The sequence below is a fragment of the Macaca nemestrina genome, chromosome 17 (genome assembly GCF_043159975.1).
Source record: "Macaca nemestrina isolate mMacNem1 chromosome 17, mMacNem.hap1, whole genome shotgun sequence".
NCBI lineage: Eukaryota > Metazoa > Chordata > Mammalia > Primates > Cercopithecidae > Macaca > Macaca nemestrina.
In genome coordinates, this window is record NC_092141.1 from 42665524 (window position 1) to 42685495 (window position 19972).

The 19972-nt window shown below is 38.2% G+C and overlaps 1 protein-coding gene and 1 long non-coding RNA gene across 2 annotated transcripts in view; both read right to left on the reverse strand.

Moving 5' to 3' along the window:
• Positions 1-15951, reverse strand: part of LOC105485173 (uncharacterized) — a 28409-nt gene extending 12458 nt beyond the window's left edge. Inside the window, exon 1 of the long non-coding RNA XR_011615608.1 lies at positions 6332-15951. This is a non-coding gene — a long non-coding RNA (uncharacterized lncRNA). The remainder of the gene's footprint in view (positions 1-6331) is intronic.
• LOC105485175 (acid sensing ion channel subunit 2) overlaps positions 1-19972 on the reverse strand; it is a 1135324-nt gene that overhangs the window by 1072315 nt on the left and 43037 nt on the right. The gene's annotated exons all lie outside the window — the stretch shown is intronic.

Genomic DNA, 19972 nt, shown 5'->3' on the forward strand with positions numbered 1-19972 from the left:
ACAGCACAAGTCACTTTGGAGACCATGAACCAATTGCTCAAGAAAAGGTTATTTAGCTCAACCTTGCAAATTATCTCCAGAGTCCATGAGTCCAAGCCCATCTCACAGGAATTTCTCCACTGAATCCCCTTTATCTAAGAGCACATTCAAGGAAATTATGGTGTCAATGACTTCATGCATTAGTAAATTTATTTCATAAATATTAAACCCCTACTGCATGCAAAGCACTGTTCTTGGCTCCACAAATGCAGGGAATGAAAAACCATAAAGTCCCTCCTTTTGAGATGCTCGTGCTGGAATGTGCAAAGGTCCATAGCTTAATATAATGCCAAGAAAATTAGCAAGATTGTGCATTAGGAACAACGAAGAAATTTTCTGGAGGAAAGTACATCTGATTATTCAAGGTCCTAGGTGTGGCCCATGGGATGTGGCCTTGAGCAACTCATAACTCATGTCCCACCCCTGGGTCTTTAGTTTCTCCATATATAAAATGGAAACATTAAACAGGATGATCTCTTGAGTTCTTCTAGTCCTATTGGTCGCTGGCTTCTATTTCAGGGCTTTTATACATCAGTAGCAATCAAACCCTGGGAGACCATCAGAGGGTGAGGGATAGGATGTGGCCAGGTGAACAGAGCTCTGGAGCCCCAGGTGAGCACAGCGGATCACCCTGGCTCGGACTATGGGAGCTCATGCTGTCAGTCTCTTCAGAACAAGGCTACTCTTGGCCTTTTTTGCAGGCACCTGAGGTATAAAGCTGGCAGTGCCATCAAAGGCAGGCTGGTGGCTACAATATCAAAGGGTTGTATTCCCTCTTGTTCATAAATAAATTCTTTCTCTCCTTAATAGCCAAGCTGGTGGATTTTATTGTAAGTGGTTTGCACTCAGTGGAGAGCCAGGACTGCCAATGTTGCATCTTTCATCTCCAAATATTAATTAATTTTCCATGATGCTTTGTTTTAATCATGAAAAAATGAGATTGGTGGGAACCAGCCAAGGGAAGAGTTGGGGAGAAGGGGACAAATTATATATATATAATTATATATAATTAGTTTATAGTATATAATTAGTATTATATATATAGTTTGAAAACTATTTATATATATAGTTTGAAAACTATATATATATATATATATATAGTTTTAAAAGAAGCACAGATAATGTAGGGGGAGGCAGTTAGAGATGGCGAGGGTTCATAAGACAGAAAACAAAGGATGGGAGGAGAGAAAGGAAACTGATATTTTATAAACACCTACTATGTGGCACTGTACTAGCTTCCTGGCCTATAATGTTTCAATCAACCCCAAAATCAATTTGTATTACTATACTCATTTTATAGATCAGCAAACTAAAGCTCAGAAAAAGTAGATGACTTTCCCAAGATTGAAATCTAATAAATTGAAAATACAGAATTCTCACCCTAGCTTTCTGACTTCATGGCTCAATCTCTTTCAACAACATCCATTCAACCTTTGACAAATATTTATCCAGTACTGATTGTGCCTCAGGCATAGTACCAGGCATCATATACCCTCCAGCCCTAACAAACACACAGAAGGGTATTTGAATCAATCTTAGTAGATCTTTAAGGACTCCTAGAGGAGGTGATATCTAAGTTGTGACTTAAAGGCTATGGAGGAGTTAGCTCAGGAAAGGCGGAGGAGACTGGAAGAGAAAGGACATCAGGTATAGCATGAGTTAAAGGTTATAGGTGAGTTCAGGATCCATCAACGTAACCACAAGAAGCTCATATGGCTGTTAAGTCTTGAGTTAAGAGGTGAGGAGGGGTAAGCCATAAAGTGGGAGGGGCCATATCATGCAGATGATTATATGACATCACAGGTTCCTGGATTTTAATCAGAGGGCAATGGCAAAGCCACAGACATGATGCCATGATTTTATTGTTATGGAAAAATCCCACTGATCATAGTGCAGAGAATGGATTTAAAAGGAGGTAGGACTGGCCAGGCGTGGTGGCCGTAATGCCAGCACTTTGGGAAGCCGAGGTAGACGGACCACGAGGTCAGGAGATCAAGACCATCCTGGCTAACACGGTGAAACCCCATCTCTACTAAAAAAAATACAAAAAAGTTAGCCAGGCATGGTGGCAAGCGCCTGTAGTCCCAGCTACTCGGGAGGCTGAGGCAGGAGAACGGCGTGAACCTGGGAGGTGGAGCCTGCAGTGAGCCGAGATAGCGCCATTGCACTCCAGCCTCAGCGACAGAGCGAGACTCCATCTCAAAAAAAAAAAAAAAAAAAAAAAAAAAGGAGGGTAGGACTATGGCAGCTGGCAGCTGCCCAAGTGAGAGATTATGGTGGCCTCCAACGGAATAGTGGTCCTTAAGGTGGAAAGAAATGACTACAGGCCTTATGCAAACTCTTTAAACTCATGTTTTTCTTAGAAGCTCATACAAGATGAGGCTAGTTGAAATAAGAATGATAATACTCTCTAAGCACCCAGAGGAAGGACTTTAGAGAGAAGGACAGCGTGGAAGAAAGTGTGATCAATATTTTCTGCTCCTTTGTTATTACCCAATCCATTAGCACATACTGAGACCTCAGGATATGCCAAGCAGTCTTTTAGATGCCATAAGGATGCTTTTTCCTCTTTACCTTCACAAACCTTCCAACTGGTTAGAAAAGGAGGGCGTACTTTCTTAAAAAGACACCTAGCAATACACATCAGAGAGGCACAGACAAGAAGCAGGATGCAGGAAGAGTAGTTTGAGTTGGCATAAATAGGAGTGGAGGGGGGTGGAAGAGAAGAAGACGGATTATTTACTAGAATATTCTCTGCATGTTGTGGGTTGAATTGAGTCTCCCAAAACGGATAGGTTGAAATCACAAACATCAGAATGATCCTATTTGGAAATAAGGTCATTGTAGATGGGTCATTGCAGTTAAGCTAAAGTGAGGTCACACTGGAGTAGGATGGGCTCCATTTCAACAGGGCTGATGTTCTTGTGAGAGAGAAAAAATGGTCATGTGAAGACAAGGCAAAGATTGGAGTTATTTTTAAATTTGTACTTCTAATTGTTGTATCATTAGTTTTTATTGTGGTTTTTTAAAAATATTTTTTATCATAGTTGGTTGAATCCATAGATATGGAATCCATGATGTGGAACCCATGAATACAGAGGCCCAACTATGCTTTGTTATGGCAGCCCGAAGAAATTAATACTGTGTATCTCACTTTACCCTCCTCCAAACTGCATGAGGTGGGCATTTTCAGTTCCATTTTACAGGTCAGGATTCTGAGGCCCCAGAATTAACATGGCAGACCACTCCACCAATATGTGGTGGACCTGTGCTCAGCTGCCCGCTATTGGAGTGGTTCTGGAGGTAAATTTCAAAGGATGCATAGGAAATAGAAGTTACCAGATCTGATCATGTGGAGAGCAGGAGAGCTTTACTCCATTTTGTCATGCATTGCTTTTGTCCCCAAGAAAAGCGAATGTTTACTGGGTGTCAGGGGCGGGTTTGGAGCTGAAGAAAAATCATGGTTGAATTAGACGTGGTTGCCCTTGAGGAATTCACAGTCCAGTGAGGGAGAAAGATATGTGACCAGACACAATGAGGTGAACAGCCCGTCACTGTGCAGACAAAGCGCATGGAAGCACAGCCCCTAGGTACTCACTTATTTCCCTAACCGAGAGACATCTTGATGATAAGACACCTACTGACTTAACAACAGCTTGCAGAAAAAGGAAACCTGACCACATCAAGTGAACACACCACAGTTCAGACATCAAAATTTTAAATTCCCAATTAAAAAACAACAACAACAGTAAAATATGGGAAAGTGCACATCTTAGAATCAGGGAAATACTATAGCTTTGCCCAGAACAGGGATGGAAGGTTTTCTAAAGATTACAGCGCTTGAGTTGAATGTGAAAAATGAGGGGGAATGTGCTCAGGGAAGGGCCCTGGGAGACAAGTTACTCACAGGCTGGTAATGCTTCTTCCCAGAAAAATCCCCTAACAAAATGTCAGCTCCACAAAAGCAAAGGCTCAGACTGCTTTGATCACTACTCTATCTGCAACACCTCAAAGAAAACATAGGAGGCTCTCAGTAACTGTGTGTAGATAGAATGAATTAGCATCATTAGGGTGAGATTGTATATGAATCACACTAAATGGTACTGGAAGTTTGGTTTCCATCATCTGAACACTCATTGTTTCTTTTATGAAACCTCTACACTCATCCAGAGGTGATTTCTGGGAATGCACAGTTGGGTAAGACAAACTCTCTCAGTCGACAGAGGAGATGACTAATAAGTGATTCCATACCATGTGATGCCCTGTGATACTGTGTGATCCATGCTCTGATGGCAAGAACAAGGTGAGGAAGAGCAGGCAAGTTTGGTGGAGGAGGTGACATTTAACTGGGATTTAGAGAACTTTGGAGGATGAGCAATAGATTAACCTGCTACAGGAAAGAGGGTGATGCTCTAGAAAGAGCAGAAGCTACATTAAGAAAGAGAAAAAAGAGAGAAAGAGGAAAGAAAGAAAGAAAGAAAGAAAGAAAGAAAGAAAGAAAGAAAGAAAGAAAGAAAGAAAGAAAGAAAGAAAGAAAGAAAAGAAAGAAAAGAAAGAAAGAAAGGAAGAAAGGAAAAAAGAGGAAGGAAGGAAGGGAGGGAGGGAGGGAGGGAAGGAAGGAAGGAAGGAAGGAAGGAAGGAAGGAAGGAAGGAAGGAAGGAAGGAAGGAAGGAAGGAAGGAAATCTCATAGCATTCTGAGGGCTGCAAATAGTTCAGTGTGACTTGGAATGAACACTGGAAGGTAGAATATATGGTATGTGTGACTGGCAGGTCATACAGGGGCCAAATCACAGGGACATGCCTAGTGAGGGTCTGGATTTTATTGGTAAAGCAAAGGGAATTCCCATGATATTTGCTAATGGATCCAAGTTCCCAGACACTTTCTACCTGCTTTGCAAGGTGATCTCCTCTGACCAGGCCACATTCTCTCACCCCAGGAACCGCAAACACATTGTCCCTCCAGACCAACAAAGGGCAGGATTAAAAACAGTATCAGGAGAGGGAGAAGCCATGTGTAACATTACCTTAATTTAACATTCTTCCTCTCCTTCTTTTTTTTCATCAATTGGTGATTAATAGACATGATATTTCCCCCTCCCAATCCATTCTCAAGAGAAGTGTTATAATAACATGTCAGGGAGGTGTGGATAAGCAGCATCATGGAGCCTGTTTATAATGCAGTTTGTAACAGATGCTAACGTCCCGATTATGCATTCCAGCATCATTTATACCCAGCTCCATGGCACGGTAAGGCTCGGCACATCATAATTCTCCAAAGCAGTTGCTATTAATCACTCATTCATTATTAAAACACATTGTATTCATTCTGCTTGGCAACTGGAGCAGGGCAGGCTCTATTTATCCAGAACATTTATCTGCAGACTTTGTCAACCTCAGCCCAGAAGAGTGTCCAGCCCTCCAGGATAACTGAGAGATTTGAAGAGACACCTCAATGCAGAAGGGAACACAGGACTCACAGAAGACCTGGATCTCATCCAAAGGGCAATCCATCCCTGAGAGGGCTGAGGGCTCCCAGGAACCAAGACCATCTGTCCCTTGTTGTCTCTTCTTACTACGTCTCCCTTCAACTCGAAATATCTTCCCTTTAAGTGAATTCTGCTGGGCTTTTTTCTGTTCCCAGGTATCTCAATATCACCTGGGGAGCCAGGGCTGCTCCCCACTGCCTGGGCTTGTATCCAAACTTACTTGATCATAGCAAGCCATGGATTTTTGTAGTCAAATATAAGGGCTATGGGGACAAATCCCTTGCCTTCTAGCACTCATTGTGTGATGTTGAATAAATAATTTAACTTCTTTGTCTCTCAGTTTTATCAGCTGTAAAAGGGGGTTGATAATAATAGAACCTACTTCATAGAGTTGCTGTCAGGATAAAATGAGTTAATTCTGACAAAAGTCCTTATAAAATGCCCGAAACATAATTCACATCAGCTCTTGTTACTACTTATTAAAATGATCCTAGCATTTCCTAAATGTCCCCCCAGCCAGCTGTTTATAAGCAGGGGCAAGGAGGTCTATTCATTGACTCTGTAAATGGCTGTTGAGCATCCCAAATGTTTTAGGTATTGTTTTAAGTACCAGAGACACATACACATACCAGGCTCAGTCCCTCTTTCAAGGGGCCCACCCACTAGTAATGTAGTTTTGCCAAAACGGTGCTCAGACCTTTAGAGATCTGGAAGCCCCTCATTTTTCCCCCTAAAAGTCTGTATTTGGTTACGCTTTCCAGTTCATACAGTACTTTTTCTGCTTACCACATCATCAAGTGCTCACCTGAAGGTAACAAACACATGGCTCATCTCTCAACGTCAAGTGAGTACCCAGGGTCCTTGAGGGTTCCCACGCTTCTAATGAAATATGCCAGCCTAAGAATGTACAGAGGATAATTTAATGATTTAATACCATATTTTATTTAAAAGATTTTAAAGGCCTGTGAATCTTTCCTTTTGCACCATCCAGTAGTAACCACCAATCTCCAATCCAGTGTTTATGATTTCCATGATTATTTTTGCTAACATTTACAAGTGTATGCCTATAAATAATATTATGTATCTGTACGTGTTTTCAAACTTGATATAAATGATACCACATTGTATATATCCTGTCGCTTGCTTTTTCTAAGGAATGCATTTTATTATGGAAAAATTCAAATGTCTGCAAGTAAACAGAATAGTAAAATGAACTCCTATGTATCACCTGGCTCCAACAATTGTCGACATTCAGCCATTCTTGATTTACCTATGCCATCACCATACCCTACCTCCCATCAATCAATAATTATAGCTTACAGTTCTACTTTCACATACATTTTATAAACACCTAAATGAATAAATAATAACCGTATGCTTAAAAAAAAGTGAATACAGCCTGGTGCGGTGGCTCATGCCTGTAATTCCAACAATTTGGGAGGCTGAGGCAGGTGGATCACTGAGGTCAGGAGTTCGAGACTAGCCTGGCCAACATGGCGAAACCCTGTCTCTACTAAATATACAAAAATTGACCAGGTGTGGTGGCAGGCACCTGCAACCCCAGCTACTCGGGAGGCTGAGGCACTAGAATCGTCTGATCCCAGAAGGTAGAGGTTGCAGTGAGCTGAGATCGTGCCACTGCACTCCAGCCTAGGTGACAGAGCAGACCCATCATGTATCCCTATCCATATCAAGATACAGAACACTCATATCTACAGAAAATTTCCTCCTTTGCTCAAACTCCTCTTCTCCTCCTACCACCTCACACCCCAAAAAAACATCATTTTGGCCTTCTCACCTCAGATTACATTTTCCCATTCTAAAACCTCATATAAATAGAATCATATGGTGTATAGCCTTTTGTGTTCCTTTTGCGGGAGGGGTTTCAGTCTCTGAGATTCACCCATGTTATTCCATGTGTCAGTAGATGCTTAGTTTCTACTGCTAAGTAGTATCCCATTGTAGGAATATAGCACAATTTGTTTATTCATTTTCCCATTCGTGAGCATTTGGGCTGTTTCCAGTTCTTGGCAATTGTGAATAAAGTTGCTATAAACATTTTCATACAGTACTTTTTGTAGATATTTGTTTGCATTTCTCTTGGATTAAGGAGTGTTTCTCTTAATGGTATAAGAAATTACCAAAGTGGTTGTGCTATTTTACGTTTTCTCCAGTAATGGACAGGCATTTCATTTGCTCTACATACTCCCCAACCATTATTGTGAACTGATATTTCATTGTTCAAGGCTTTTGCTTACTTTTATTAAATTGTCATTTTATTGTTGAGTTGAAAGAGTTCTTTACACATTCTGAATAGCAGCCTTCTGTCAGAAATATGCTTTGAAAATATTTTCTTAAGTCTATTTATTTTCTATAATAATGATGATATATTTTGTTGATCAGAGTTTTTGTTTGTTTTGATTTTTTGCAGGGGAGTAGGGGGAGGGGACTGTCTCACTCAGTCACCCAAGGTGAAATGCCATGGCACTATCATGGCTCACCGCAGCCTCAATCTCCCAGGCTTGAGCCATGCTCCCACCTCAGCCTCCCAAGTAGCTGGGACCACAGGCATGTGCCACTGTGCCTGGCCAATTTTTCATTTATTTTTATATTTACAGAGGTGGGGTCTCATTATGTTGCCCAGGCTGGTCTCAAATTCCTGTGCTCAAACAATCCTCCCGCCTCGGCTTCCCAAAGTGCTGGAATTACAGGCATGAGCCACCACGCCTGGTTTGTTTCAATTTTTATGAAGTCTAATTTATCATTTATTTTTTATTTTATTTCAGAGTTTTCAGAGTTTTGCCTTAGACATTTTTGGTTATCCTGTAAACATATTTCCCTGTTTTCCTCAATAAGCCTTATTATTCTAGCTTCTATATTTAGAACTAAGATTTATCCCTAATTAAATGTGGTGTGTGTGGTGTGAGGTCAGAGATTGGGCTCACACTTTTTTTTTTTTTTTTTTTGCACAGATATCCTGTTGTTTCAGCACAATTTGTTGAAAATATGTTCTTTTTCCTTTGAGTGACTTTGCTGTTTTTCTCAAAAAGTAATTCACCATAAACATGTGTATCTATTTATGTATTCTCTGGTCTGCTGCAGGGATTGATGTGTCTATCTTTATGCCAATATCTAACTGTCTTTATTACTGTAGCTTTAAGTCTTGAAGTCAAGTAGTTTGAATTCTTCGGCTTTCTTTTTCAAGATTGTTTAGGCTATTCTAGGTCATATGCATTTCCATATAAATTATAGAATTGTTTTATCTATTTCTATTTTTAAAAAGCCTTATGGAGTTTTGATTTGAATCATGTTGAACTATAGATCGCTGTGGGAAGGTTTGACATCCTAACAATATTGAATCTTCCAACCCACAAATATAGTATATCTCTTCATTTATTTAGGTCTTCTTTAACTTTTCTCAGCAATATTTTGTAGTTTTCAATATAGAGGATTCACGTATCTTTTGTTAAATTTATCAGCAAGTATTTTACATTTTTATAAAATTGTGAATAAAATTTTAATTTTATTTTCTATTGCTTTCTGCCAATATATAGAAATACAACTGATTTTCCATATGCATCTTATAGTCTGAGATATTGTTAGGTTTATGTAAATTGTTCTAGGAGTTTTCTTTGTTCATTCCTCAGGCTTTTCTTATAAAATTGTATACTATCTGTGAATTTCAATTAGTTAAATAAAACTTTTGTTTTTAGAAATAAATTCTTCCTTTTGAGTCTTTATGCTTTTAGTTTTCCTTGCATTATTGAACAGGCTAGAGCCTTCATACAATATTGAATAGAAGATTCAACATTCTGGTCTTTTTTTCTGATCTTAAGGGAAAAGCATTCAGGGCTTCCCCATCAAGAATTAACAATAGACTCTTGTACATGTTCTCTATCAGAATTGAGATTCTAGTTTGCTAGAGGATGGCTATTCTAATTTGCTGAGAATTACTGTCATTAATGAGTGCTGGATATTTTTAAATGCCTTTTCTCTATTTATTAAGATGATCATATATGTTTTTAACTGTAATATATTAATTATACAGATTACATTGATTTTTAAATGTTGAACCAAACTTGTATTCCTGAGATAAAATTTAATTGGCTATAATATAGTATTCTTTTTATGTATTTCTGAAAAATATTTTGTTACAGATTCTTGCATCTATGTTAATGAAGAATATTTTCTTCTCTTGTAATGTCTTTGTCATGGTTTGATATCAAAAATCAACTCATAAGATGCGAAAACATGCTTTTTCCTCCTCTATTTTCTGGAAGAGGTTGTGAAAGATGGTACTACTTCTTCCTTAAATGTTTGCTAGAATTCACCTGTGAAGCCACTGGAACCAAGAGTTTACTTGTTGAAATATTTTGATTTAAAAATTCATTTTTTTTCATGGGTATAGTTATTCAGAATTTCTGTATCATCTTGTGTTAGTTTTGGTTTTCTGGGCAGTTGATCAGTTGACTTTCTCAACGCATTTGCTCATTTCATCTGAATTGTAGTACTTTCCTGCATGATTTTTAAAATAATATTTTCTTTTTATCCTTTTAACATCTGTAGGATTTATAATGATATTAATTTCTTAATTCCCGGTATTATGTTATAGGTAACTTCTGTTTTTCCTCTTTATGTTTTTTGGTCTAGCTAGAAGTTTATCAAGTGTACTAATCTTTTCAAAAGCAATTTCTGGATTTCTTGATTTTTTATTTTTTATTTTTTAAAATTTCTGCTGTTATCTTTGTTATTTCATCTACCTAACTTATGTTTAATTGCCTGTTTTTATTTTTGGTCTTTATTGGCAGAGACTTAGATCATAATTTATACCTTTGTTCCTAATATAAACATTCAACCTTAACATTTGCTTCCTCTAAGCACTGAATTAGCTTCATCCCTTGCTTATTTGGATAGTAGTTAACAATTACAAAAAATAATGACAGTTATTAAAATAAAATAAAAAGGACAATAAAATAATCTTTGTACAGATTCACCTCTGTTAATATTTCTTGACATTTCAAGTTCTCTTTTGCTTGTTCTTACTATGTATACGTGAGGGTGTGTTTTCTGAAACATTTGAAGGTGAGTTATATATACTGTAGATCTTTATCACTAAATAATTCAATGTGTTTTCCAAGAGTAGGAGTACTTTCTTACATAACCACTGCAATTATTAAATTCATACATTTACATTTATGTTATACTTTAGTATACCATCCATATCTAATTTTGTCATTTAACCTAAAAATGCCTTTTATGATGTCTTTTTCTCCTGTAGTACAGGATCCTGTCTAATTGTCAAGTTTCTTTAGCCTTACATCGTCTAGAATGTTTCCATAGTCTTTTCTTATCTTTTACGACAATAACATTTTTGAAAAATACAGTCCTTCCACCATTTAATAGAAAGTTATTCATTTTGGGTTGTCTAATGTTTCCTTGTGATTAGGTTCAGGTCATACGCTATCTTAGGATATCACAATTGGAGATACACAATGTCCATCTTCCCTCATTGGTGATGTTAATTTGATCATTTATTCAAAGTGTTGCCAATTTTTGGAAAATATAGTTATCGATTTTTTCTTTTTTTTAACTGACAATCAATATATGAAGTATCTTTCTCTCATCAAAATATTCCTCCCTAGATTTAGTATCCATTGACTATTCTTGCCCATTTTTACTATGATGATCACAAAATGATGATTTCCAAGCTCCAGCACTCCTTCCATATTGATTAGTTGGGCCTCAGCATTCTAATGCCAGCAAGAAACCTCCATTCTCCTGTATGTCTGCATCTATGCATGTATGCACCTATTTATCACATCTATCTATTCATCTATCTCGCTAATCTATGTATTCAATATATGTATCTACCTACCTAATGAATCTAATATGGATATTGATTCATGCATTTCTATTTCTCCATGATTTATCATTCATTACTATCCTTAATAATTTTGGTGTTCAAATTTTTAGAAATTTGGTCAGTGAGAACTCCTTAAAGCTATTTCCTGTGTTCCTGTGACATCCTCCCACCATTTTTTAAAGCACTTTCTTATTTTCTTGCATAATAAGATATTCCAGGTTAATCTTTTGCCCTAGTTCCAGCCCTGGAATATGAAAAGTCCTAGTTTTTTTAATTGAGCAATGGTAGTAGAGACAAAATTATGGGTGCTATTTATCCTTGTTATTCCAGGAGTATATTTGCTTCTTGGCCCTTTAACAAACAGAGCTAAAAAAATACATGCATGGACATATATAACTACATGCATATTTACATAAAGATACATACGCACAAACCTAGATATGCATACATGCATGCACACACATATATGATCATTTAAACATATATACACACATACATATGTGCATATTTAGAGATATCTCCAGTTCCAATCCATCCCCCATAGGATTATTTTGTGACTTCTCCTGTCCCATATTACATTTGTATACCTTCTTTCACAATCAGGACTTTGACCCTCAATATCATTTACACATCTACTCTTTTGTCTGGGCACAGTGGTTCACAGCTGTAATCCCAGCACTTTGGGAGGCCAAGGTGGGCAGATCACTTGAGTCCAGGAGTTTGAGACCAGCCTGGAAAACATGGCAAAATGCCATCTCAACTAAATATAAAAAAATAAAAAGTTAGCTAGGCGTGGTGGTGCTTGCCTGTAGTCCCAGCAACTTGGGTTGCTGAGGGAAGAAGATCACCTGAGCCTGGGAGGTGGAGGCTGCAGTGAGCTGTGATCACGCCACTGTACTCCAGCATGAGTGACTGAGTGAGATCCTGTCTCAAACAGAACAAAGCAAAACAAAACCATTTACTCTTTTGTTCAGTTCTACAGTACTTATAAAGTACATTCAGAATTGCTTCACTCAAACACTATGATAGGCAAACCTGCTAAAAGGAGTTTATCAATTATTTTCAATTCTCCCCCAACACAACTCCAATCTGACCAAAACTAAAGGTAGTCACAAGTTGTGTTCATATGGTATTTGAAATAGTTTGTTCTTTATTCCCTTCCAGTTAGTTATGGTATTAACTTGAAAACCAATTAGGTTCATTTGTTAGTTTGCTTTCAGTTTTAGGGTTCTCTACATTTTTTGGCTTTAATTTAATTTGGGGGTTATATTGACATTTTATTATTAGCATGTATCCAAAAGTCAAACATTTGAAAATACATAATTAGAAAAGGGTCACTCCTTCTCATACTTTTCCATCCCACCTCACCTCACACCTTGTAGGTATCCAATTTCACTATTTTCCAGTTTATCTTTCTTATGTTCTTTATGTAACGATAAGCAGATATGTGAATATTTCCTTACTTATCCTTTTTCTTACATGTATGCTCATTTGTACCTTGCTTTTTTTACTTATAAATACCTCTTTGAAATCATTTTATATCAGTTCACAAGAATCTTCCTTATTTTCAACAACTACATAATACTTCACTGAGTGACTGTACCATAATTTATTCAACAGAACTGCTCTGCTGAAACTTTCAGGCAGATTCCAATTTTTTGAAATTTCAAATAAAGCTACAATAAATATCCTGTTCATGCATTTTTTATACATTTGTAGGTACTCCTAGATGTGCTTCTCACAAACTGTGATATGATAAATTGTCTTTATCATTTAGATTGAAATATTTTATAATTTTTCCTTGTGATTTCTTATTTGACCTATAGATTGTTTATAAACATAGTTTAATTTCAAAATATTTATTTTTATTGGTTTCAAATGTAATTATGCCACTGCCATATAACTTACCCTATTACCCTATAAGATTTCAGACTTTTGAAGTATACTATGACTTGCTTATGACATTTACATTATACGGTGTACCGTGGTGAACACTCCTTGTACATTTGAAAAGATTTTGCAGTTATTGGGTTTATTGCTCTATAAGTGTCAACTAGGTCCAAGCAGTTTACTGTGTCATTCATATATTTCATATCATTGCTGATTCTTTGTGTAACTGTTTTATCAATGACTAAGAAGAATGTTAAAATCAACTCTAATAGCAGATATGTCTATTTCGATTTTAGTTCTGTTATTTTTTTCTTCATTGTATTTTGAAATTCTGTTAAGTGCATATCCATTTATAATTGTTACATCTTCCTGACTTATTGACCCTTATATGTTAATCTGCTATTTTTCTGATCCATAATACTCTTTATCTTGAAATTTATTTTGTCTAACGTTATTTTAGCCCCTACATCTTGGTTATGGTTAGTGGTGTTTGCATGGAATATCTTTTCTTATCTTTTTACTTTCAACATATTTTGTTTATTTTCAACCTATGTGTTAACCTATTAAAGTGGATTTCTTGTGAGCAACATGCGGTTAGTTATGTCTTTTCTTATCTTTTCTGGCAACTTCTGCAACTTATTATTTTGTTTTCTGTTTGGCTCTTTGTTTTTTGAGGATTATGCATGTAGACGATATGTATAGCTCTAGTTCATTCATTGTCATTGCTCTGTAATGTACTATGGCAGGAAAATACCAAAATCTAGTTTTCCATTCTGCTTTTGGGTTCCCACTTGGGTTGTTTATGATTTTTCATATGTACAAACAATGCCAAAAGTATACAGTCCTGTGCATGTCTCCTATGTACATGTATGTTCCAAGGCAAAGGTAAGTGTACAATTCCTAGATCTTAGACTATGAGAATCATCTATCTTTACCATATAAGCATTCACTTATATGAGTATAAAAAAAAAAGTAGTTTTGCCAGTTTACACTTTCATCAAGCATGAATGAGAATTTCTCTTGATCGATATCCTTTCCAACACTTGGTAACGTTACACACACCCAAACACATGTGCTATCTGACAGCTTTTAAATGGAATATCACTGTTACATAAATCTGCATCTTTTCATGTGTATGTTGGCCTTTAAGGCTTTCTCCTTGAGGACTTATTCATTCATATATGCTACTCTCGTTTTTTAAGCTGAAAAATCAAAATGTGGAGGCAAGATTTTCCCAAGATCACACAGCAGTCGTGGATTAGACATGAGTCCAGGTATTGTAACACTGAAAATAAGTTTTTCTCTCTCTTTATCTATCTATCTACCGTAATACCGTATAGATTTTATGACTGTGAGAGAGAGAGAGAGAGAGAGAGAGAGAGAGAGAGAGAGAGAGAGAGACGGAGAGAGAGACATGAGATAGTACGGGATAGTATTTCTAAAATTCATATTTTGGCTTGAGGTTTTCAGTCTGGTTCTGATAAATAGAACATCCAAGACAAATCACCTCTGATGTATCCCTTCCCTCCAATCTTTTTCACAAGTGAAATAAAAATAAAATGAAAGAAAATCAAGAACAACCTTAAGGAGATGTCCTGAGAAGAGAGTCCCCAATCTTGCCTGTCTTATAGGGTGGGCTTATAGGCTGAACGAACAAACGTGGGTATCAAGTCAGCCCCAGCAACCACTTTTTTCTCTCTTTCTGGAATCCTTTCTAAGGCACTGCCCATATTAGGATAGGGACCCAGGGCACTGGCCCAATCCCTATCCAGGAACAACTCTGGGAAGGCCGCTTTCTGTGACTGCCCTAGGAAACCTGGCTCCTCCTGGCCCTCTCCCTGCCCCTGGCTCTCCCGGCCTCTCTGCTGCCGCTGCCTCAGGATTGATCATTAGCCTGGGATTAGCAGCTGTGCCAGCAGCAGGCAGGACAAGGCCCTGCTGCCCTGGGCTGTAGCTGCAGAGAGCTGGCTGGGGAGGGAAGGCTCAGCTGCCCAAGTGCCAGGCATATGTCAAATCCAATTTGAGAGAGGATCTTGTTAAGCCTTCTTATCAGATGACACATTCTCCTTAAAAAAAAATCATCGGTTAGGAAGGCTTTGCAGTGTCTACCAGGCACCCATGCTGAGGTCAGATAATGTTTCCTGTCAAGAATAGATTCTTTATATCCCATCAGTCCCTAGGTTCAAGGGGATTTGATTAGTCAGATATGGCTTACCTATAAGCCTTGCTGGCCCTAATCAGTCTCTGCCCTTCAAAAGCTTTGTGACTCATTTTTTTGTGATCATATAGTCCCGCATCTTCACTAGTAAAGAGCACAGGGCTCTTTTCATTCCCATCCTGTTACCCTTTCAAAATTATGGGCACCAGTCAGACACGGTGGCTCACGCCTGTAATCCCAGCACCTTGGAAGGACGAGGCTGGTGGATCACTTGAGGTCAGGAGTTTGAAACCAGCCTGAAAACATGGCGAAACTGTCTCTACTGAAAATACAAAACAGTTAGCTGGGCATCGTGGCAGGCACCTGCAATCCCAGTTACTCAGGAGGCTGAGGCAGGCGAATCACTTGACCCCAGGAGGCAGAGGTTTCAGTGAGCAGAGATCATGCCACTGCACTCCAGCCTGGGCAACAGAGCGAGACTCCATCTCAAAAAATATATATATTTAATATTACATATTATATACAACATATTATATAATATATATTATATAATAATTATATAATATATTGTATATAATATATTATATATTGTATTGTATATAATATGTAATATTAACTATATATTTATTATATATTTATATAATATATATAGTATATATTATATAATATATATTTATTAATATAATTATTATATAATATATAATATAATAATTATATTATATAATATAATAATATAATTATATTATATATGTACATAGGCACCAAAAATTAAAACGGATTCTGAGTCTGTGGCAAAACAGTACTTTTATACATTGCTTGTGACAGCAGAAGTTGTTCTAACCCTTTTGAAAAGATATGTTACAGTAGGTGTCAAAATTCAAAAGTATATGCACTCTGACATTCTACTTATGGAGTTTTCCAAATAGGATAGTGTAACTAAAATTTATTGCCTATCTATTCTGAGCTATGCACGTTATTCTGCTGCTAATTCCGCAAGTCAAGCCTTTGAAACTTATTGTTCCCATTTTATTGATGAGGAAATTAGAACAATGGCTAAGTGACTTACCTGATATGGCACCATTATAAGGGAGAATCTGCATTCAAATGCAGTCTGATTCCAATCCCCTGTTTCTTCTACAAAACACTGCCTTGGGAAAAGGATATCTATGTATGAATATCTTCACTGTAGCATTATTTATAATAGCAAAAGCTGAAAAAAACAAAGTGGCTCATAATAGAAGAATGTTCTAGTAAATTATGAGAAGTTAACCCAATGGATTATTTTTCCATCTTATAAATTTTAATGATTATTTAGTGATATTGGGAAAAGCATACCCTATAGCATTAAGTCAAGACAATAGAATACAAAATATTTCTATGTAATGATTATAACTATATTAAAATGCATAACCATAAGGAAAAAAACGCTCATGGGAACTTGGAATATAAAATACTTTTTTTAAAGTATTAGTAACTAAAAGTGATTTCCCAAAATAGTCATTATTGTTATAAAGTTGTATTTGAAGAAAAGCACTGGTCTGTCTTAGTGGAAAAAATAATATATTCAGAATAGAAAAGACTAAAATCTGAACGCTATCTCTTTCATATTCTAAATTTAAGAAACTGAGCAACTTACCTATAATCTGAGCCTCAGTCTTTTACATTTGTAAAACAGTGATAATATTTACCTCATATGATCATAGTGCAAGTTAAATACATTAGAACGCCAACAAATACTGAACTCATCATAATAAATTCAGTAACAAAAAAGACATCCCTGATAAATGTATTAGCTAACTAACTAAGTACAAATGATGATCCTTCTTAAGCTTCCACCACCTCCAAACTTTTCTGTAGATTTTCAGATGCAAGACAGGCCAAAAAAAAAAAAAAAAAGCTAAATTTCAGCCCACACACACAAGTGTGTTTATCACAGGGCAGCCAAAGGAGGTGGCTAAGTATGAGAAACTCACTCCTTGACCACATAATTCTTAGCTGAAACCAGCCATACATCAAATGCTTCACCAACACGGAATGCCTTATATATTAATCCCTAGGCTCTGCAGTGAAGCCAGCACATGAAAGCAACCCTTCCCTGGTCCTCTGGACATTTACAAGATAAGGCCTTGTTACAGGCTGGATAGTGATGTTCCCTGAAGCCTCTTAGGATGAACGTTCTCCCTCCGTAAGACACTGTAAGCTCATGTCTGTGGGATATTGTGGGATGATTTTTCTAGCTTCAGTATTGCTAAGAGTACAGGACACACTTAATAGGATGAGACCTATTAATGTTACTTCATGGTCTTATGGCTGAGCAGCTATACTCTCTTAGCTTGGTTTGCCATCAATTATGTCCCTATTTCCCGAATCAAGAGTAGGGTCAAGTAGACTGGGGAATGAGAAAGAGTGGAAGGCATCAGGCATGAAATACCTTCATCAGGGGCTAACCAAGCACTGATGGGTTTCAAGTAACCAACAGTACCTTGATCACAGAATCTTGACTGTGAAATCTTCACCTGGGCTCTGTGCAACAAACCCCAAGTGACCAGTGTATGATGACCCTGTGGCTGAAGTGAGTAGTCTGCAACCCCAAGGAGAGGAGCTCTTTGCTTCCAGACATTGCCCAAAGAGAGGGGCGAAGGAAGCTGGAGGAGTGGGGTGGAGAGAGAATAATATTATTGAGATTTACTAAGTGTCGAGTATGTGTCAAGAAAAAAAATGAGTCATGCCTGTAATCCCAGAACTTTGGGAGGCCAAAGCAGGAGGATTGCTTGAGCTCAAGGGTTTGAGATCAGGCTGGGCAACATAGCAAGACCTTGTCTCTACTAGAAATCAAAAAGTTAGCTGGGCATGGTGATGCACACCTGTAGTCCTAGTTGCTGAGGAGGCTGAGGTGGGAGGACAACTTGAGCCCAGGAAATCATGGTTGCAGTGAGCTATGACTGCACTACTGCTCTACAGCCTATGGCAATAGAACGAAACTGTGTCTTAAGAAACACACAAAAAAAAGGAAGATGAAAATTAAGCCAGGCATGGTGACTCATGCCTATAATCTCAACACTTTAGGTGGCCAAGGCAGGAGGATTGCTTGAGCTCAGGAGTTCAAGCACAGCTTGAACAACAAAGCGAGACCTTGTCTGTACAAAAAAAAAAAAAAAAATTGCCGGATGCAGTGGTATGCACCTGTAGTCCCAGTTACTTGGGAGGCTGAGGCAGGAGAATCACTTGAGCCCAGAAGTTCGAGGCTGCAGTGAGCTATAATCGGGCCACTGCCCTTCACCCTGGGCAATGGAGAGAGACCTTGTCTCTGAAAAAATAAAAAGAAAAAAAGAATAAAATGAGCTTGCTGATTTGGTCCTCACCTCCTGCTAGGAAGATACAGTTATCTTTATCATTTAAAAGATGAGGAGCTTGAGGCACCAGATTTGCATTTAGTCATCCACCATCTATTTGCTGAGCACTTACTATAGTTTAGAAACTACGCCTCAGAGGAGACAGGAAGGATCATCACAAGGTGGAATTTCTCATTTGGCGCAAAGCTCGTTCATGAGGTTCCTCAGAACACACTATTCCCTGAAGCAGATGCTGTTAGATCAAGAAGAAATTGGCAGTGCAGTTGTCCAAGCTGGCTGGTCCTTCCTGCCTGCACCTAGTTGAATGAAACAAACCTGAACAGGATTAGGAAAAGTGCTTTAAATGGTTGCACTTTAAGCAGTCCCTTAGCACAACTCTTGGCTCATAGCAAAGGGAGGCACAGCTGGCATTCATCAATTGGGAAGACGGCATGTTCTGTCCCACACTCTAAACCCAAGCAGGTGGCTCTGGGAAGGTCTGTGAGGGTGAGAGAGAGACTTCTGCGTGGGGTTAGCCCTTTTCCCATCAAGTAGGAAGAACATGAGATTTGGAGCAAGGAAAAGGAAAAAATAATACCCAGTTGAACCCGACTCTGCCACTTACTTGCTGTGTGTTTTTGGCAACATTTCTAACTTCTTAGATCTTCCTCTGCAGAAAGGATTTTTTGGGGGCCTAAAAGCAAGTCAGGGATGTACTACACTTTGCCCAATACCTGGTACCTAGCATCATTCTTTTTCCCAGAATCATGTTTCTGTGTTGAAAAGAGTGAGGGTTAAGTGTTATCCTGAGAAGTGAGGGGCAGGTTCAGCCTATGATGCAAAGGTTGGAGGCACAGACACAGCCAGCATTATTCCCTAGAGCTCATGGAGAAATCGCCTAGAGCCACCAAAAGCTGTGGGTAAGAGGAGGCAGACACAAGGTCAGGGGGCAGGGCAATCAGTTAAGACAGTGAAATCCAGCAGGTGCCAGGACAATTTGAATAATTCTGTCCAGCTCTGATCGTATAGATTAGGGCTATGTCTAATGAGCACCCTGTGATTACTGTCTTGCGGAATTGGGTACCTAGAGATTTCAAGGAACAACTTGGAACAGAGAAACAACTTTCCCTCCGTTGCTCATTTCAGTGACCGGTAACCTTCAGGGTCAACACATTCGTTAGAGCCAACTCCATTTTGCTTTTG